At 42.8% G+C, this 22,853-nt stretch overlaps 1 protein-coding gene across 1 annotated transcript in view; it reads right to left on the minus strand.

The window, feature by feature from the left end:
• The window catches only part of LOC150077705 (alpha-tocopherol transfer protein-like), a 62,608-nt gene extending 62,492 nt beyond the window's left edge, over positions 1-116 (minus strand). The window contains exon 1 of the mRNA XM_090385512.1: positions 42-116. The gene's annotated coding sequence lies outside the window, so the exon portion shown is untranslated. The remainder of the gene's footprint in view (positions 1-41) is intronic.
• Between the last annotated feature and the right edge of the window lie 22,737 nt (positions 117-22,853).

Here is a 22,853-nt window from a genome sequence, read left to right on the forward strand (position 1 = left end):
TCGCATTGACACTATAATAAAATTGAATAATAAATCCTTACATTCTGCAGAGATCGTTGATGCCTTCCTCAGTCCCAAAGAAAGTCCACAATCGCAACGAAAAATTAGTCAAATGAGACTACTAGGTTAGTTTTATTAAACAAAACTGGTTTCGTCTTGTTGATTTTGAAATCTTGGAATACTGCCAGCCAAACCGGTGATCGTAATTTGCATTCGGTGCATCCAACGCAATGCAGTTCTGTAATATATTCATCGGGAGACTAGGCACCTGATTCAGGTGCTTTGTCTGCCGATCCTAAACGCCTCAATCAGGTAAACTGATCGAGATGTTTAAGGCTTTTTTTTGGATTGAGCTTGCAAAGCAAGAGGATTCTTTCTCTTGCTCTAACTATACGTATGAGGGGGCACAGTTCCAAATTTTGTTAGGTCGGTTGCAGAATAGATGTGCGGAAGTTTTCCTTTAGCGAGCGGATAGTTAATTGCCTGAACAATCTGTTGCTGTTAATTGCTGGTTTATCTGTTGTTGTTTGGTTTGATAGCCTAAATAAATTCAAGAAGTAGACAAACTATTGGAGGGAATGCACAGGTGAAATGAGAAGTGTCGGTGAACCGTTATTTTCAAAAGAGGTGAAGAGGAACTGTTGTGAAAAAATGAAAATGATGAGTTAAGAAAATAAACTACCAGACTCCATGTAACAATTTTCCCAAAAACTGGGTTTTTTCTTCCCGGAAACAGGAAAAGGGACTAGAGAACACACGCAAATTACAGACAAAATACGTATATCGATATATGCAAATAATTACGAATGGCCCTAAAATAATACTATTTGGTGTTTGGCTTCTAGCGACAGAAGGAGGAAGGCCGCTAAAGGCCACTCTAGAGAGTTGATCGATTTTTGGTCTCTGTTTTATTGTCTAAAATAGTGTTTTACTGGAACTTGCCAACCTGTTATTACACTCGTCTGCAAAACTTAAGGACCAGTCAGGTTTTCACCTGTAGTTTCTCATAGGAGTGGCCTGGATATGACAAAAGCAAACCAAAGGAATCTCGTGAGATACAGAAATGATGAATAAAACAACACCGACATACAACGGAAACAAAACGGTAAAGAGGGACTTTATTCAAAAATGGCAACATACCACTGGCTGCCATGATACAGATGCATCACTGCCAAAGATGGAACAAAGGGAAGATGTGTTCCTCAGTCGAAGATATGGCCACTCCTGATGTCGATGCAGGCTTTGCACCGCCTGTCCATACTTGAACAATGTTGTTGATAAGTTCTAGCGGTAACACCCTCTATTCCTCTGTCAACGCCATCTTCAGTGGTGAACATTTTCTGGAAGGTATGGATGTGCCGTTAGGCGTCTCCCCAGAGCGTCCCATGTGTGTTCGCTGGGATTTATATCGCTGGAATGGGCAGGCCAATCCATACGAACAATGTCCTCACTTTCCAAAAGCATATCAACAGCTGCAATGCGACGGGGTGTGGAGTTATCATCCATAAACACGAATTCGGGGCCAGTGCACCTCGGAACAGACGTACATGGGGAAGTACGTTAGCGTGCAACGGTTACAGTACCGCCTTACCAGTATCTGGAGTTGTCTACGTCCATCCAAGATAACGCCTTCCCAGACGAGAACATCTCAACCGCCATATCGATCCCTTTAGTGATGTTTGCGGGATGATACCGTGTGCCAACCTCTCGCCAGAACTGTTGATGTCCAGAATCGCTGCTGAGACTGAATCTACCCTAATCAGTAAAGGGTAACTTATCCCATTGCACCCCTTGGACGTCCAGTCCTTCTGATCGATGCACCACTGTAAACGATGTCTCCGATGGGCAGGTGTTCAAGTTACACAGCGTACTGGCCGTCGGGGAAACAGTACACCTTTGTGGAGTCGCCTGGCCACAGTAAACCGCGATATCCGGCGTCCTGTGCAGCTGGTTTGCAATGGGTCTCGCTATCTGGTGTCGGTCCCTCCTGACCTGTAAGAATATATAGCGGTCATCATTGAGCGTTGTTTTTCGTGGAAGACCACCTGTGGTCCTTCAAACAGCTGTACCTATCGTTCTGAAGACCGACCACTCACGTGAGACGATGCTATACCGAATTATTCGACCCCGGATAAAGTCATCCAGATGTTGTCTACTGGCCATTTCGTTGTCTGTAGCACTGTACGAATCGTACCAATGGAACGTCTGTAACAATCGTGCTCACCATTCGGTAATTTGCATATAACTGCTGAACTTCTGCTTTTATCTATTTATGTGAGCCCGCTCATCACGATTCAAATTTTTGCATGTGCACTATTTTTGCATGGGCACAGTTATGCAAATCGCCACAGGCTGTTTCGTTTGATTTTGTGGTTGTAACCTTTAGAAATAGTGTTGGTCCTTAAGATTTGCCCACCAGTGTACCACCCGGTACTTAAATAGGGACTGCACCTATATAGTGACAGGCCATAATGTAACAGAATTATATCGCGACAAGACACAAATATTATTTTGGTCGTTTTGCTTGACTTGGACTTAACTGATTTTAGTTTCCTGGCAAACAGGAACTCCTCAGAAAGAGGAGTTCCTGTTTGCCAGGAACTCCTCTAGGTGTTGTCCATTTGTGGCGCCCCAATGCCCTAGGGTTTGGCTAAACCAGTCGGGGTTCGGCAGTTCGCATCCGCTCCCACTACGATCCTGGATTTCTCGAATTTTGTGAGAAAACTCTACAGGTACCTGGTAGCTGGGAGGATATCTCCCCCTGGGGAGCAGTACAATGAGACTGCGTAGAGTTCGCCGATCAAGGTTATAATATGGGCGCAGGCGGCACAGGATGTACAGTAGCTGTAAATCTTGGTTACAGTGATATTAGGGTTCCTAATCAGGATGTAAGCCCAGGGGTTGTCTCTGTTGTCCTGTACTACTTTGTAGGATAGGGGATATCCTCTCATCCCCTGGCTGTGCGCATATGGCTCTTGAATAAGTAGGATGTCAAAGGCAGATATTGTTGGGATTTCAGAGACGTGTTGTCACACAGATATAAGGAATACAGAACTGGAATTTGGGGAGTACAACGTCCACAGAAAAGAGAGACTGGATAGGAAGGGAAGAGGGGTTATGCTATTAGTTAAGAAATACATAAAATCCAAGGAAGTGAAGCCAGTCGACATCGCCGGACAGTGCAGTGTTGAGTCAGTTTGGTGTGATATAAGCATTGGGAGATCAAAATTGAGAGTAGGAGTGTGCTATGGGCCTAATGACTCTGATGAGTATAATAAGAAACTGTATGGGGAAATAGAGTGGGCCAGTAAATCAGAGATTCTTATAATGGGGGATTTTAATTTCACAGAGATTGACTAGAATTTGGCCGCGGGTCACTCACACACTAGCAGGGCTTTTGTGGATTTACTGGATGATTGTTTTCTACATCAGCATGTTCAGGAGGCAACTAGAGGGAGTAATACTCTTGATTTGATTATCAGTAGTGATTCTTCATGCATTAAGAATCTGCAGATAAATGAACCACTAGGTGGCAGTGATCACAGTGTTCTGAAGTGGGGGTTACTCAAAGATTTAACTACCATTAGGGGTAAAGGGAAGGGTTATTGCTTTCGTAAAGGCGACTACGATGGACTGAGACAGTATTTAAATTCTATACAGTGGGACCAACTGATGATGTTACCAACAGCAAATTCAAAATGGGAAGCATTCAAACAACTTATCTTGGAAGCTACTAGGCTTTACATACCAACTAAGAAATATTGTTCAAGGTTTAGGTCTAAATGGATGTCAGATGAACTAATGAGCCATATGGCAGAGAAGAAAAATGCATGGGATACATACAAATTAACACGTGACACAGAAGCCTATTATAGATACAAGTTGATCTGTAACCAAGTTACAAAGGAGGTTAGGCAGGCGAAGGCAGATTACGAGAGATCCTTGGCAAGGGATGCGAAGAAAACAGCAAAGAGTTCTTTGCTTATGTAAACTCTAGAAGGAAAGGGATGAATCAGATTGGTCCACTTGATATTGATGGGTCAACTGTTGATGATCCTGCTCAGGTAGCTAACAAACTAAATGAATATTTTGCATCGACATTCACACATGAGGAGTTATTCAGCGAGGGGAATGCCAGAGGTGTATTCAACTGTAGTAGTAAGCTAGAGAATCTTGTAATAACTGAGAGTAAAGTGGAGGAGAAATCGTTGAAGTTAAAGATAAGAAAGGCACCTGGGGTGGATGGGATCTATCCAGTTATATTAAAGGAGGCAGCAAAGGAAGTAACCAAACCCTTAGCCATAATTATGAGAGCTTCCTTGGACTCAGGGGAGGTACCCATGGACTGGAGATGTGCAAATGTGACCCCAATTCACAAGGGAGGATCAAAGGCTGACAAAAGTAATTATAGACCTGTGAGTTCAACTTCTGTTCCCGGAAAATTGATGGAGGCACTGGTTAAAGAAGCACTGCAGGATCATCTAGGCAAGACTTCAGTTATAGTTCGGGCACAGCATGGTTTTGTTAAGGGGAAGTCTTGCCTGACCAATTTGATTGGATACTATAATGAAGTCACAAAAGAACTGGATGTAAGGAATAACTTTGATATTATATACTTGGATCTTAGAAAGGCTTTTGATACTGTTGCACATGGAAGACTGCTGCACAAATTGGAGCAGTGTGGCATTGGAGGCAAATTGCTGCTATGGATAAAGGGGTGGTTGAGGGGGAGAAGACAGAGAGTGGTAATCAATGGACACTGCCCATCGTGGACTAATGTTATTAGTGGAGTCCCTCAGGTTTCAGTATTGGGTCCTTTATTGTTTTCTGTATTTATAAATGATATTGATGATGGTATATCAAGCTTAATGTCCAAGTTGGCAGACAATACGAAGGTTGGCAGAGTTGTCAAGGACACTACTGACACTATGCTGCTGCAACAGGATCTGGAAAGGTTGAGCAGATGGGCTGAGAGGTGGCAAATGAAGTTTAACATTGACAAATGTAAAGTACTACATATGAGAAACAGCAACCCCAGAGCAACGTATCAACTCTGTGGTACTACACTGACAGTGGTAGAGAATAAAAGGGACCTGGGGGTGGTTGTGCAGGCAGATATGAAGTTCTCTTAGCAGTGCAGACGGGCTGCAAGAGTAGTTCATGGTGTATTGTCATTGATATTTAGGAATTTTTCCAGCAGGGATAAGGAGGTGATTATTCCCTTGTATAAGGCAATGGTCAGGCCACACCTAGAGTACTGTATACAGGACTGGAGACCTCATTTCAAGAAGGATGTAGAGCTGCTGGAACGAGTACAGAGAAGGGCAACAAGATTAGTGAATGGAACAAAGGGGTGCTCTCACGAAGAAAGGCTTAAATTTTGCGAATTACAGTGTCTGGAGACTAGGCACCAGCGATGTGATCTGATAGAGGTGTACAAAGCCTTGAATGGTTTGAGCATGCTCAATGCTGATGGGATTCTTCCTCTTGATCAGAATAATCACCTGAGAGGGCATAAATTCAAATTGAGGAAAGACAGATGCAGGATAGACGTGAGGAAATTTGCCTTTAGCCAGCGGGTGGTTGGTTGGTGGAACAGACTTCCATCCCTTGTAGTGGAGGTTGATAACCTAAATATGTTTAAGGCTCAGCTGGACAGGTATTTCGAACGAACAGAGGGGTGAAGTGGAAGTGGTTATTTTTTATTTATTTATTTTACTTTATTTTTATTATTATTTTTTTTTGGCTGATGCTGCATAAGCTTGCTTTCTTGCATCAAATGCCTCTACTAATGCTAATGCTAATGCTAATGTCGAGGTTCTGTTCATTCGCTTTCTTGGTGAGTTGTCCGACCTCGGCCTTAGATCGCTGTGCTTTTAGCTGCGCGAAGTTGACCTTGTCTAGGTTAAAAGGTTTAAGGCTTGCGTCCATAATCAATATTCATTTGGTACGTACCCTTTACTTTGATATAGATGGGACACTGATTGTCCCTGAGTGAGTGGTCCGCTGGCATCTTCTGTGATTTACAGTTTGCACTGGTGGGCGGGTCATCTTGTTTAGGGCAGGAGCCAAACTCATGGCCTTTCCCTGCCCAGTGGCCGCAAGTAGGCTCTGTCTGGGCACAGGTGTGCGTCGTATGACCAAATCAACAGTAACGGAAGCATTTGGGAACAGACACATGCTTGTTGAAGCAATGGCTGCCCCAATGTATGAAAACCCTGGTTGTTTGGGCTTTTTTTTTTTTTTTTTTTTTGATTTGGTAGTTGTTGGCGCATCGGCTTCTGTGGCCATATTGCACCTCCCAAGGTTTTTGCAGTACTTTGATCCAAGCCCGAGGCGCGAATCGAACCCGCGACCTTTGGGTTGCCGGGCTGGTACTTTACCCACTCGGCTAGCCCGGTCGGCAATTGGTTGTTTGGGCAATCGTTTTCCATGCCTCTGGTGGAAGTTCAACCATCCAATTTGTGTGGTCTCCTGTCCTGGATTTTGTTTGGAATATTTTGGTGTTCAGTGTCGTTGGTTCCACGTTTGGGTACTCATGCTGAAGGTTCCTGGAATATAGTTCCTCCTGCAGAGCTTCTGGTGTCAGATCTTTGTTCGCGTTAAAAATGACTATACTGGGCCTTTCTCTTGGGGGATGCTGCCTCTAAACCAAGTGTCTGGATCCTCCGGTTGTTGAGGATTTCATTTGGATCTTCCTTCTTCTGGGTTTCAATGATGACACCCGTGTTGCTTATTTTTCCAACAGATTTGATTTTTATAGTCTTTAGATCGTGTGAGCGGTTCTTCATAACGGTTTTTTTCACCTATTCACTTGTCTGGTGTTATGCTATTGAGGTCGGTTTTAGTATTACTAGGTGTGGAGTCAGCAGGAGCGTTTTCCGTTTCGTAGTAGTTGCCACTCGTGGCAGTTTAGGAGAGGTATCTGGAGTGTCCTAATCGCTTGTGCACATGTGGGTGCACGCTGTGGCATTTGTTTTGCCCACATTCAGCGTGGGCTTGCAGTTTAGCATTGGCCCTTTCGTTCTCGAGGTAGGTTTCGACGAGGAGTGCGTCAAATTTTTTCCACAATGTTATTATTTGAGCCTTTAATGCAGTGGTGAGTCTATTTGTTTGCTCTTTGCTCTTTAAAGAGGGATTCTAGAGCAGTTTTCAGGAACAGGGATTTTTCATATATTGTACCCTCGGGTAAGGTAGGATCTAGGGAGGTTTCCTGTGTTCTGTCATCGCTAATCAAGAAGCACTTTGAGCATTATGAAAAATGGAATCAGCCACAACTGTGTGGCACAAAAAGAAGGCAAGTTATGAGCCCTTAAGTTATTCGGCTATCCCCCTCAGTCAATTGTGGGGGGAATAGCAGGGTATAAAAATAGCCCTAGAACAACGGGACTACTTCACTATTGGGAACGATGAAAAGTGCCAATTGATTGAAGTCTCAGTTAATTCTTTTTAAAGAAACCTAATTTAGCAGGCGGCCCCAGCCATATTTCCTGGCATCCCCGCCACTGATCACAATACTGCACAGATAATTACAGACTTACAGCTATAATTCCCTCTCCATTACAAGATATTGAAGTTCTCCGCTTCATGTACCCGCACCATTAGCATTAGTAGAGGCATTTGATGCAAGAAAGAACCTCATGCAGCATCAGCCAAAAAAATAAAAAAATAAAAACACTTTGACTTCACGACTCTGCTTGTTCGAAATACCTGTCCAGCTGAGCTTTAAACTTATTTAGGCTATCAATTTCCACGACAAGGGATGGAAGTCTGTTCCACCTACCAACCGCCCGCTGGCTAAAGGCAAATTTCCTCACGCCTATCCTACATCTGTATTTCCTCAATTTCAATTTATGCCCTCTCAGGTGATTATTTTGAGCAATAGGAATAATCCCATCAGCATTGCGCATGCTCAAACCATTCAAGGCTTTATACACCTCTATCAGATCACCTCGCTGGTGCCTAGTCTCCAGACACTATAATTTGCAAAATTTAATCCTTTCTTCGTAACAGCAACCCTTTGTTCCATTCACTACTCTTGTTGCCCTTCTCTGTACTCTTTCCAGCAGCTCTACATCTTTCTTGAAATGAGGCCTCCATGTATACAGTACTCTAGGTGTGGCCTGACCATTGCTTTATACAAGGGAATAATCACCTCCTTATCCCTTCTTGAAAAATTCCTATATATCATTAACAATACACCATGAGCTACTCTTGCACCCGTCTGCACTGCTCAGAGAACTTCATATCTGCCTGCACAACCACCCCCAAGTCCCTTTCATTCTCTACCACTGTCAGTGTATTACCACAGAGTTGATACGTTGCTCTGGGGTTGCTGTTTCCCATGTGTAGTACTTTACAATTGTCAATTTTAGACTTCATTTGCCACCTCTCAGCCCACCTGCTCAACCTTTCCAGACCCTATATTTCATCGACAATACACCATGAGCTACTCTTGCAGCCAGTCTGCACTGCTCAGAGAACTTCATATCTGCCTGCACAACCACCCCAGGTCCCTTACATTCTCTACCACTGTCAGTGTAGTACCACAAAGTTGATACGTTGCTCTACATATGCTGTTTCCCATATGTAGTACTTTACATTTGTCAATGTTAAACTTCATTTGCCACCTCTCAGCCCATCTGCTCAACCTTCCCAGATCCTGTTGCAGCAGCATAGTGTCAGTAGTCTCCTTGACAACCCTGCCAACCTTCGTATCGTCTGCAAACTTGGACATTAAGCTTGATATACCATCATCAATATCATTTATAAATACATAAAACAATAATGGACCACACACTGAACCCTGAGGGACTCCACTGATAACATTAGTCCACGATGAGCAGTGTCCATTGATTACCACACTCTGTCTTCTCCCCCTCAACCACCCCTTTATCCATAGCAGCAATTTGCCTCCAATGCCACACTGCTCCAATTTGTGCAGCAGTCTTTCATGTGCAACAGTATCGATAGCCTTTTTAAGATCCAAGTATATAATATCAACGTTATTCCCTGCATCCAGTTCTTTTGTGACTGCATCAAAGTATCCAATCAAATTGGTCAGGCAAGGCTTCTCCTTAACAAAACCATGCTGTGTCCGAGCTATAACTGAAGTCTTGTCTTGATGATCCTGCAGTGCCTCTTTAACCAGTGCCTCCATTAATTTTCCGGGAACAGAAGTTAATCTAACAGGTCTATAATTACTTGTGTCAGCCTTTGGTCCTCCTTTGTGAATTGTGGTCACATTTGCACATCTCCAGTCTGTGGGTACCTCTCCTGATTTCAGGGATGTTCTCATAATTATGGCTAAGGGTTTGGTTACTTCCTTTGCTGCCTCCTTTAATATAACTGGATATATCCCATCCGCCCCAGGTGCCTTTCTTGTCTTTATCTTCAACAATTTCTCCTCCACTTTACTCTCAGATATTACAAGATTCTCTAGCTTACTGCCAGAGTTGAATACACCTCTGGCATTCCCCTCACTGAATAACTCCTCATGTGGGAATTTCGATGGAAAATATTCATTTAGTTTGTTAGCTACCTCGAGCAGGATCATCAACAGATGATCAGACATTGAACATTATAAGATCAACATTACAAGACATTGAAGCTCTGCAGTTCATATAAAATGAATTTGGAGTCACTGCCACGAAAAGTAGCTAGTGTCCATAAAAATAATACTAACGAGGACTTCCTGGATTATCTATTCCACAAGAATTGCATGGGACAAGGATTCTCTTTTGAAGAAGTTAAAAAGCAAATTGCCATTAGATTTACCACTAAAACCAACTCCGTCGCTGCTTCGCATCAGGTAATCACACTCACCCCAAATCTTTTCAAGACAGTTATATCTTTGGTATGGATCTATCTGGGGTGCAGTGCACACCGGTTCAGACCCTTCACAGTGTTGACCAAATGCTTCCTCTGCCTATGATTTGGACACACTGCCTAGTATTGCTCCCACAAATCTCCCACCTGTGGATACTGCGCTCGCAGTGGCCATGTTCATGCTGAATGCCCTAATAAGGATGAGGCACCTAGTTGTGCTAACTGCAAAAGGTGGTAAAGGGAACACAGTCATTCTGTGAGGGACAGTGCATGTCCGGAATATCAACCAGCTTTAAACCAGGCAAGACTAAAGGCTGCTGATGAATAAACACCAAAAAGCCTCCATCCAGTTTCCCAATCCCACAAATAGGACCTCCGGTCCTCAGCCTTCAACTTCCCTTGTGTCCTGTAGGCATTGCTATACCTCTACTAGTCAGATAACGGTCATGCTGATCAATGGATATCGTTCTAGAGCAATAGTAGATGAAATTAGACGTGCAACAGAGGAAAATTCCATAGATATCATCTCTATACAGGAACCGTATGTTTCAAGGCCTCAGACGGGAAACTCTTCAAAGATTATGGGCGTTTCTCTTCACCATCGAGTCAAACCCACCCTGGATGACCCAAAAACCTGTATTGTAGTAATGAATAAAGAGCTGGTCATCCTAGTAATCAATGGCCTGTGTACGAAGTATTCAGGTGACATGTGCCTCACTCTCATTTTATCTCATCTCTTTTACTACCCGCCATCCCATGGCATTGAGGCATCACTCAACTACCTAGATCTCGCACTGGACTCCTTAGGGTCCAATGCGGTTATCATCACCTCAGATGTAAATGCCAAATCCACCCTCTGGCAGTCGCCAGTTCAAGACTCCAGAGGTCTTCTGTTTGAGGATCTGATCTAAATTCGGAACCTACCCATTCACAACAAACAAAGTCAATACACCACCTACTGCAACGCTACAGGAAAATACAACATCCACATCACAGCCACCACCAATGACCTAAGAAACCTGATTTACTGATGGACCATCATTCCGGATTGGACCCTAAGCGATCATAGAGTGATATGTTTCCACATGAGCATGCACATACCTAACCGAGAACCTCATATTGACCCCACTGGGTTTATCAGGTTCTCGACTAAGGTCGTTGACTGGGCAGCCTTTGGCACTTCCATACAGAGAGATTTCCCAGACCTACCTTCGCTATCTGATAAGAGTGCAGCTGCCCTGACGGACCTGTACCAGAGCTCACTCTAATTAGCTGCATGTCGATCAATTTGGCCCTGGAAAGATTGTGCAAGGCTCAAGGGGTAGAATTTTTTTCAGCCTGGACTGTACTTGTTAACAGGAGGGATTGCTTCTACAGGGATGGGATACACTTAAATAGAAAGGGTGCAAGAATATTTGCTGATGCTATCGAGGCAGTGTTAGGTGGGTCGGACAACTGCTAGCTTGGGGGGAGACAAAGACCAATAGCTTGACAGTAGCCACTGGCAGAGGAGAAAGAGATTCTTGCACTGCTTCTATTAGAATGAGCAGAAGCCTGAAAAACAAGATGCATGGTATTTCAGAGACTGCTGGGAGCCATTGCGGTACAAGTAAACACATGGGTTGTGTTAGGGTAGCTAAGAATAAAAACAGGTTCAGGTATACTTGCGTGTACACCAATGCTAGGAGTTTAGTAAATAAATTTGATGAATTTGAGTTATTGCTCAAAACATCAAAGGCAGATATTGTTGGGATATCAGAGACGTGGTGTCACACAGAACTGGAATTTGGAGAGTACAACGTCTACAGAAAGGATAGACAGGATAGGAAGGGGGAGGGGTTATGCTATTAGTTAAGAAACACATAAAAACCAAGGAAGTGAAGCCAGTCGACATCGCTTTACAGTGCAGTGTTGAGTCAGTTTGGTGTGACATAAGCATTGGGAGATCAAAATTGAGAGTAGGAGTGTGCTATAGGCCTAATGACTCTGATGAGTATAATAAGAAACTGTACAGGGAAATAGAGTGGGCCAGTAAATCGGAGAGTCTTATAATGGGAGATTTTAATTTCCCAGATATTGACTGGAATTTGGGGGCTGGTCACTCACACACTAGCAGGGCTTTTGTGGATTTATTGGATGATTGTTTTCTACATCAGCATGTTCGGGAGGCAACTAGAGGGAGGAATACTCTGGATTTGATTATCAGCAGTGATTCTTCATGCATTAAGAATCTGCAGATAAATGAACCACTAGGTGGCAGTGATCACAGTGTGCTGAAGTGGGATTTACTCAAAGAGGTAACTACCATTAGGGGTAAAGGGAAGGGTTATTGCTTCTACGTTCTAAATTCTATACTGTGGGACCAACTGATGATGTTACCAACAGCAAATGCAAAATGGGAACCATTCAAAGAACTTATCTTGGAAGCTACTAGGCTTTACATACCAACTAAGAAATATTGTTCAAGGTTTAGGCCAAAATGGATGTCAGATGAACTAATGAGAAATATGGCAGAGAAGAAAAATGCATGGGATACATACAAATTAACACATGACACAGAAGCCTATGATAGATACAAGTTGATATGCAACCAAGTTACAAAGGACGTTAGGTAGACGAAGGCAGATTACGAGAAATCCTTGGCAAGGGATGCAAAGAAAAACAGCAAAGAGTTCTTTACTTATGTAAACTCTAGAAGGAAGGGGATGAATCAGATTGGTCTACTTGATATTGATGGGTCAACTGTTGATGATCCTGCTCAGGTAGCTAACAAACTAAATGAATATTTTGCATCGACATTCACACATGTGGAGTTATTCAGCGAGGGGAATGCCAGAGGTGTATTCAACTCTAGCAGTAAGCTACAGAATTTTGAAATAACTGGGAGTAAAGTGGAGGAGAAACTGTTGAAGATAAACACAAGAAAGGCACCCGGGGTGGATGGGATCTATCCAGTTATATTAAAGGAGGCAGCAAAGGAAGTAAACAATCCCTTAGCCATGATTATGAGAGCTTCCTTGGACTCCGGGGAGGTACCCATAGACTGGAAATGTGCAAATGTGACCCCAATTCACAAAGGAGGATCAAAGGCTGACACAAGTAATTATAGACCTGTGAGCTTAACTTCTGTTCCAGGAAAATTAATGGAGACACTGGTTAAACAAGCACTGCAGGATCATTTCGACAAGACTTCAATTATAACTCGGACACAGCATCGCTTTGTTAAGGGGAAGTCTTGCCTGACCAATTTGATTGGATACTATGATGCAGTCACAAAAGAACTGGAAGCAGGGAATAGCTTTGATATTATATATTTGGATCTTAGAAAGGCTTTTGATACTGTTGCACATGGAAGACTGCTACACAAATTGGAGCAGTGTGACATTAGAGGAAAATTGCTGCTATGGATAAAGGGGTGGTTGAGGGGGAGAAGACACAGAGTGGTAATCAATGGACACTGCTCATCGTGGACTAATGTTATTAGTGGAGTCCCTCAGGGCTTACTGTTGGGTCCATTATTGTTTTCTGTATTTATAAATGATATTGATGATGGTATATCAAGCTTAATGTCCAAGTTTGCAGACGATACAAAGGTTGGCAGGGTTGTCAAGGACACTACTGACACTATGCTGCTGCAACAGGATCTGGAAAGGTTGAGCAGATGGGCTGAGAGGTGGCAAATGAAGTTTAACATTGACAAATGTAAAGTACTACACGTGGGAAACAGCAACCCCAGAGCAACATATCAACTCTGTAATACTACACTGACAGTGGTAGAGAATGAAAGGGACTTGGGTGTGGTTGCGCAGGCAGATATGAAGTTCTCTGAGCAGTGCAGACGGGCTGCAAGAGTAGCTCATGGAGTATTGTCAATGATATACAGGAATTTTTCCAGCAGGGATAAGGAAGCGATTATTCCCTTGTATAAGGCAATGGTCAGGCCACACCTAGAGTACTGTATACAGGTCTGGAGGCCTCATTTCAAAATGGATGTAGAGCTGCTGGAACGAGTACAGAGAAGGGCAACAAGATTAGTGAATGGAACAAAGGGGTGCTCTTACGAAGAAAGGCTTAAGTTTTGCAAATTACAGTGTCTGGAGACTAGGCACCAGCGAGGTGATCTGATAGAGGTGTATAAAGCCTTGAATGGTTTGAGCATGCTCAATGCTGATGGGATTCTTCCTCTAGCTCAGAATAATCACTTGAGAGGGCATAAATTCAAATTGAGGAAAGACAGATGTAGGATACACGTGCGGAAATTTGGCTTTAGCCAGCGGGTGGTTGGTTGGTGGAACAGACGTCCATCCCTTGTAGTGGAGGTTGATAGTCTAAATAAGTTTAAGGCTCAGCTGGACAGGTATTTCGAACGAACAGAGGGGTGAAGTGGAAGTGGGTTTTTTTTTTTTTTTTTTTGGCTGATGTTGCATAAGCTTGCTTTCTTGCATCAAATGCCTCTACTAATGCTAATGCTAATGCTAATATCGCTCGGCGAAGAAAATACCATAAAATCTCAAACTTGTGCCTGGTGGAGCACCGAGCTAACTGAACTAAGGGAAAAGGCAAAGAGAGCGCGTAAGTAGTACCAGCGTCACAGAAATTGATCTCCCCAAGAGGTTGAACAACTGCATGCCATCTACCTCGCTAAAAAGAGCACCTTTACCAAAGCGGTTGCCAACAGGAAACGACAAACCTGGATGGACTTTGTCAAGGACTCAGGAAATTCAAACCCATGGGGACTCGTTTATAAAATATCCAGGGGGAAGACATACACCACAGATGTCTTTGGCTCGGTACAGCTTCACGAATAGGAAACCATAACATGGCACAATTCGATCAGTGCCATAATTGATGAACTTTTCCCCACAGACGATCCAATGGAATTCAACCTGAACATGCAGATATCAGAAGAAGAAATTCACTCTATACAGTAACCTCACCTGATGAACCTTTTACATTCCAAGAACTGCAGACAGCAATGAACAGAATCAACCTGAATAAATGCCCTGTCATTGATCTTATTTAGCATGCATTCATACAATGGGTGTTCAAACCGAAACGAGAACACGTACTTCTCCTTTTTTAACCGCTGCCTTAGAGAATCTCTCTTCCCCGAGCCCTGGAAAGTTGCTCTTCTCCGACTCATTCCGAAGCCTAACAAACCACCAACAGAAACTCGGGCACTCCGCCCCATTGCTCTCTTACCCAACCTTGGTAAAATTCTGGAACTACTCAGCGATAAAAATTGTAAGCATATTTCAAGACAAAGGACTTGTCTCCCCTTCACAATATGGATTCACACAAGGTTGCTCCTGTGAGGATGCAGTCCCAGAAATAATACTCCATCTGGAAACCTCCAAGGCCAAGTACGAACTGGCCGTTTTTATAGACTTTCAGGGGGTCTTTGACCGTGTATGGTGGGAGAGCGCTCTTGAGAGGCGCACTCTGCTGATTGCCCACCACAATTCTTCTGGTTAATCAGGAACTACTTCACCGACAGAACCGTTACAGTATAGGCAAGACATAGGCAACTATGTCTTGCCTGAACACGACCAATTTATAGAGGATGCCACAGGGCTCCGTATTGGGCACCCTAATCTGGAACCTGGTTCTTCAGGACTGGCTTCGCCGCATCTTCCACAGTACCAAGATCATTGCATTTGCAAACGATCTCACCATCATCTTCTCGGGCCGCTCTCGGCGAGCCCTTGAGACCACTGCAAACCACGTTCTTCACGACCTTGCCGACTGGATTCAAACCAATAAGCTCCGAATCAATCTAACAAAAACCAATATGATGATCTTTGGAGCCAAACTCGACTTTCGAAGGCCTCCCCAAGTTAAAATTCAAGGCATGCAGTTACCTCTTGTGACCCAAACCCGAGTCCTAGGGGTGATCATTGACCATAGACTTACTTTCCTCCCTCACCTTCAGAATCTCAACAAAAAAGTAAGAAACTTCTCAGCCTCAATATTCAGGATCTCCAGGAGTGACTGGGGGGGGAGGAGCTCCAAGCGCACAATACTCCTTTACTACAAGGGGGGTGTTCCTCCCCATAGTCACGTTCGCTGCAGGGGCGTGGTTTCACCGGGCAATTAAGTTTAAAATTAAAGAGAAGCTGAACGAACTCTGTCCAACGGGGACTTCTCCTGGCTACCCATCGGATCTGCAGAACTCTCTCAACAGCAGCAATACAAGTCATTGCAGGGGTTCTTCCACTGGACCTCTTTTTAGTTTATAACGGACTATGCTTCAGAATACGGAGGAGGATTCCTGCAGCAATTCTAGGCATCCGACTTAACTTAGACACATACGTGAAAAGAGAGAAGCTTCTATAATGAGCTAGTTCATATATGGCAGACGCGATGGGACACAACCAACAAGGGACTTGTCACGAAAAACTTCATACCGGATTTTACCTTTGCAATGGCAAAATTCGTTACTAAATGGTTTACTCTCACGATGGAAACCTCCTATCTAGTCGCAGAACATGGGGCCCTCAATGAGAAATTATTTCAATTTAGGATTTCAGAGTCAGAACTTTGTTTCTGTGGAGAAAAGAGAACTGGTCTCACATACTCTTCGACTGTGCTATGTATAATGAATCCAGAGAAAAGCTGAGGAATAACATCCAGGGATTCTCCTCAACTGCAGTGGAACCGCTAATCCCAACAGCAAGTAATCTTGCAGCACTCCAGGCCTTTGCAAAAGAAGTTTTTGCTCGAAGGAAGAGGCTTATTCTGGGGGCGAACCCAGTTCTGCCCCAAATCAATTAAGTCTGAAGATAAAATTGGACAATAATTGTTTCACCAAGAAGACCTGGACAATACTTAGAGTTTAAGTCTGTTTTTGATGTTATGGATGAGTTGCTAGTGTAAATTTTATGCGTTGTTGTTGTTGTTGTTTTTTTTAATTAATTTATGTTTTTACAATGTTGTATTTATTTATCTATTTTATGAAAGATGTAAAATAGTCAGTTGAGAGTTGTTAGGCGGATTTGAACTTATGTTCTCAGTGACACCTTTAGTCTTAATAAAAATAAAAAAATAGTGAGAAATTGCCATCAGTGCATGCAATTTTAATGTAACGTCCAGTCCAATAAAAAAAAAGTATTTTTAATAAATGAAATACACCACGCAAAGCTGAATTCCACACCCTGGAAGTATAATGAAGCTTGGGGTTTCAAAGCCAAAAAGTCTGTTATCATTAAACAAATCCCCCAGGCTCAGCTAGCAACTCTGCTAATGATTACAAAGGCTGGCAACACTTCGTCCACTGTGGCACTTCATGGTTTAATAGGTAAATTGCCCATACGTTATGAGGTACAGTATAAGTATTTAAATTAGCACTTAAAAAGAGTCAAACAATTTCTCTAGATGATATCGAACTTGACCTTTCTGTGTACATTTCCTCTGAACAAAAGCGCATCCGCTTCAACTTTGTAAGGAAATGACAGGAAGATCGGAGCACCTAGGAGCTCGGGAAGGTTGAAAGAAGCTTTATTCTTACTGAGTCGGAATTCATCAAGAAGTATCTACTTTGGTTCTCTCCTGGACTTTATGGATGCTTTTTGCTAACCGGACATGAGAGTTTGAACTGTAAACTCTTGAAATTAGGTTTATCGCCGACCCCGTTTTGCATCTGTGGATTGGCAGATGATAGTGATCATATCCTTTTGGACTACAATTTGTAAAGTGATCTGAGGAATGAGCTTCAGCGTACTATGGGTTCACCAGAGAAAATAAATCAATGTTGATACAAAACAAAGATGTCTTTAGGGCCTTTAACATTTTTGCAACTAAAGCGTTTTTGCGAAGAAATGAATTAAGATCTTTACTTAATGCTTAACTTCTATACCACGTCTTGATATTTTGTGCTTGTTGAAGTGGAACTTGAAGTTTTCTGGTGGTTTTCAGAAAACGGACTACGTTGTTCTACCGGATTTTCAACTTGTTGACTAGTAAGTATACCACTATACATTTCTTCATATATCTGCGTATATATACACTAAGTGATCACTGAATTATAACCGCCTACTTAATACTTCGTAGATCCTCCTTCTACCCTCAGTACAGCAGCTATCCGACGTGGCATTGATTCAACAAGGTGTCGGCAGCATTCGGGAGGTATGGCCAACCAAGCTTTGTGTAATGTGGCTAGCAATGAAGTATGGAAGTGGTTGGTGTATCCAGACGCCTGATATGCATTTCCATAGTGTCTCAGAAGTGCTCTATGGGATTGATTTCGGTGGAGTTCGGGGGCCAATCGTTATGCTGGAAGTCAGAACTGTGTTCCTCAAACCATTCCTGCACAACAAGTGCCCGATGGCTCGGTGCATTGTAAGCTTGGAAGATACCATCGCCATTCAGGAAAAAGTGCAACATAGCGGGGAGTACAGAGTAAGCAATCAGTTGACAATAACGGACAACACTGATACGTTGTTCCACATACACCAGGGGTTCAGGTTCCCGCCAGTGAAACATGCCCCACACAATACAACCGTCCCCACCGGCCTGGGCCTGCACTTTTGAAACCATGCATCATGTATCAAGAGCCTCATGTTGTTGATGCCAAATCCGTACACGATCATCCACGATGTGGAGTAAATAACGTGATTCATCCGACCAGCACACTTTCTTCCAGTCTTCTAACGGCCAACTTGCATGCTCTTTGCACCAGGCGAGTCTTTTACGCCGATGAACCTTGGTTAAGAGAGGATGCCGTAGGGGTCGTCTGATATATAGCCCATACGTGCGACGCCTGGTTATGCCAGATATTGTTCCGGGTTGGCCTATGTTGTATTGGGTAGTCAACTCTTCAACAGTGCTGCGCCTGTTCGCAGCACTGTTGAAGGGAACGTTGTTCCCTAATTTCGGTACGCATTTGGGCACAATTTTCTTTTTGCTGAAAACTATGTATTCTGTTTTTTTAATGTTTATTGTTAAGCCTTTCCTTCTACTTTGTTCCACTACTTCATCTAGAAGTTCCTATAGTTCTTCTTCTGTCTCGGCAATGAGAGCGATGTCCTCTGCATATCTGATGTTGTTTCAATTCTGTCTGACAATTCGGAATCCTCCAATTCCATGTGTTCCTCTCATAATTTCCTCGCTGTAGAGGTTGAATAGGTCCGGAGAGCAAACACAGCACTGTCTTACACGCCCCCCCTCAGAATTCTTATGTTCTCACCCCTGTCTTTTCCAATTCCCAGGCTGGCTGTTTGTTCCCAGTATAAGTTCCTGAGTATCCTTATATCTTTCCCATCTACGTCTAAACAATCTAAAATGTTGAAGAGTTCTTCATGTTTCACCCTGTCGAATGCCATCGTAAGATCAATGAAACACATAAACAGGTCTCTCTGCATTTCAATAGCCCTCTCCGACATTATCCTTATTATGAAGATAGCATTTTCTGTTCCAGTATTTTGCATAAATCCACATTGTTCTTCTCCTATCTCCGGCCTTATTTTATTACCATAATAACTATAAAATCTATATAATGCAATATAAGCTCTGTGAAATATATTATAATTACTATAAAATCGATATAATGCAATACAAGCTCTGTATTATCGGCACTTTCTGTGTGTTTTATGTAATTGCTGCATACTCACGTAGTTTTGTACATACTGAATGTAATGTGTACAGTTAATTGTGAGATTCCTTTCGTTGCCTGTAGCCGGAATCGCGTCCTACATTTCTATGAATAAAGAATTTTATTATAATTATACAAATGGCCATTTTCGGCGAAAGCTTCAACAGAAGAAGTAGAATAGTGGCTAATGGGGGAAACCCTGGGGTCCGCCACAACACATGAATAATTTCCTCGTAGGTTTCCTGAAGGTTTTAACTGTTGGGCACCGCTCTGTCGAGCACGTAGTAGCCATTTCCTTCTTGTCGATTAGGGTTATTACGACACTGTTTCCGTATAGGTTGTTTGTGAGTAGGGATTCTGTTTCGTACTTGTAATGTGGCGCACGTTCTTTGATCAATTGGTATTTTTGCGCTGGATTCTGATGTATTATCCTGACGACCTAGTAATATCTGAGAGAATATTCCGTCTGGGTTATCCCGCGGTGATATTGATTGTTTCTTAGACAATGGTTTTCATATTTTGGGGGAGTTATACGTAACATGGTCCCAACTCTTAATATCTCCTCTTAGTGCCCATACACTACGAGGTTTTCTTCGGCTCTTAGTGATGTTAGTTTCTCCTTGAAGGGACCATGGCCTGTTAGCAGGAAGATTAGTTGAAGTCCTCGTAATTACCAGGGAGGAGACTTAGGACTGGTGAACGATACCGAGAAGATGAATCTTTCGGTGACAAGTTCTTTAGTGGTATTATCCCATGATTCTTGCTAAGTTCTGTTGGCCAGCCACCTCTGCAGTGATGCTTTTTTTAAGTCGTTAAAAGAGACTTTTCTTAACAGCTTCCATGTAGAGTGAAATGAAGCTTGCTAACTCCTGTAGAGTCGAGGTACTTACTGTTCAGCATGAACTACAGTGGCGTGCAAAATTTAATGACCATTCAGGTCCTTAAATTTTGCACGCCACTGTAGTTCTGGTATGCTTTTCCCATATTCAGTGACCTGGATATCAGAAAAGCATACCAAATGAACCTCTTAAGATACACAAATGATGAAGGGAACAACACCAACGCAGCAACGGAAACAAAACGGTACAGAGGGACTTTATTCAAAAATGGCAACATAGCACTGGCTGCCATGATACAGATGCATCACTGCCAAAGATGGAACAAAGGGTAGAGGTGGTCCTCAGTTGGAGATATGGACACCGTTAATGTCGATGCAGGCTTTGCACAGCCTATCCTTACTTAGAACAATCTTTTTGATAAATTCATGCGGTAACGTCGTCCCTTCCTCTGTCAGCGCCATCTTGAGCTGGTTAACATTTTCTGGTGGATGTGGACGTGCCGCTAGGCATCTCCCCAGAGCTTCCCAGATGTGTTCGATGGGATTTAGATCGATGGAACGGGCAGGCCAATCCATACGAACAATGTCCTCACTTTCCAAAAGCATATCAACAGCTGCAGTGCGATGGGGTGTGGCGTTATCATCCATAAACACGAACTCGGCGCCAATGGCACCTCGGAACAGACGCACATGGGGAAGGATTACCTCAGTACAGTAGCGTGCACCGGTTATAGTACCGCTTTCTAGTATCTTTAGTTGTGTACATCCATCCAAGATAACGCCTCCCCAGACGAGAAAACCTCGACCGCCATATATATCCCTTTCAGTGATGTTTGCGGAGTGATACCGTGTGGCAACCTCTCGCCAGATTAGCTGACATCCAGAATCGCTGCTGAGAATGAATCTACTCTCATCAGTAAAGAGTACCTTAAGTAAAGATTTTGTAGTTGTAACCTTTATAAATAGTGTTGGTCCTTAAGTTTTGCCTACCAGTGTAGTAACTGTGAGGAGCATGAACCTCAAACCAAAGTCAGCAGCGCGTGTGGTAACTCTGGAACACCAGACACAGGCGCCCGACATAGGAGCACAATTGCTCGGTGCTTCAGGCCCAATCCGCACGATAATTCGGACAATCGTGGCGGTATATTTCTTGATTTTGTTAGTGAGGTACAAAAGATGAGTATAGAAAGTTAGTTTCATGTCCAGTGTGACACTAGTTCTTAATCTCAGGAAATAGCTTGATGGAGGTGTTAGCGATTATAATTAATGGGTCTGCTTTAAGTAATACTGGTTTTGTTTTTTCTCCGGAGATGACGAAACGATGTGTAGCAGTCCAATGCTGTAAGACAGCAAGAGCGCTGTTTGTATGAACTTCAAGCTCACTTCTTATCTCAGCGGAAACCACCAGGACCAGTTCACTCTGAAAAGTAAGACGTTCAACGTCGATCCATCTTGAGAGATTCAGCAAGCCCTAAACAGGAGGGGCTGGAAGCCACCATTGATTTCAAAACACTAATACGCGTCGGACAACTACTGATATTTAATTTAGTAAATCAATAGTAGCAGCTGATTTAGTAAATAATACTCGCATCTGATAGTCTTTTTATCTTTTACTTATGGGTGTACGCCTGGACTGTACCATTCACTGCTTTTAGGAGAGATGGGAATCTAAATATTTCTTAATGTAGTGCATATTAGAACCACAAAGAATCGACATGATCCAAGATTTCACGTGATTAAACAGTTAATTTGCCAAACAGTTGCTGGGCTGTAAGTCGAGTCGATTATCTGCTTATTATGCAAATTATATTCAAAAATTGCATTCGGTTGCATTTTCCATCAAACCTATACCAGGTATCAGCACTAGAAACAGATAACTGTAAGAAGAAATTATCTGTAAAAAGCAATTTGCGGTACTAGCGTTTTTTTTTTTTCATCTCAAGGTTAAATAGACTGGTTTTCCATTTCTTAGGAAGCCTTTTCAAATCAGCTTGCGACTTTTATCTTTTCTGTTGAATATTTCATTTAAAGTTTCTGTGAATAAATTATAATCCATTTACTGGGTGTCGAATCTCTGGCGTACAGAACAAGTACATTCAAGGATACTCGATATTCAACGATATATGTTACATCCAGGAAAACCAGAGAAAGGAATGAAAGACAAAGTTTCATCGATGAAAAAAAAAAAAAAAATAGCTGGCAATGTCATCCATGTACGGTTTAGACATGATGCACGTGCGTATAAAAAACATACAAATCCTTGGAAAAGGAAGCACTAAATATGAATTTATAATGGAGCCGGCCAAGTTCTACTAACATCTTGCTCCACCCACCTGAGACAAAGTCCCAGGGTGGTACGGGAGAAGAAAATGAAATAAGATTTATAGTAGGATAAGTAAAGGATCTGGTGAGCGAAGGATGTGATTACAGTATAGAAGGGGATCAAACAGGTGGATGCACCAGAAAAGGGAAGTTAGTAGACATAACCCCTGGCTTTTTGGCCGTGAAGGGCATTAAAGATTCTCTCTCTCTCTCTCTCTCTCTCTCTCTCTCTCTCTCTCTCTCTCTCTCTCTCTCTCACACATAAGTAAGGCTAAA

The sequence above is a fragment of the Mastigoproctus giganteus genome, chromosome 11 (genome assembly GCF_048544385.1).
Source record: "Mastigoproctus giganteus isolate SK-2022 chromosome 11, ASM4854438v1, whole genome shotgun sequence".
In the NCBI taxonomy this organism is placed as follows: domain Eukaryota; kingdom Metazoa; phylum Arthropoda; class Arachnida; order Uropygi; family Thelyphonidae; genus Mastigoproctus; species Mastigoproctus giganteus.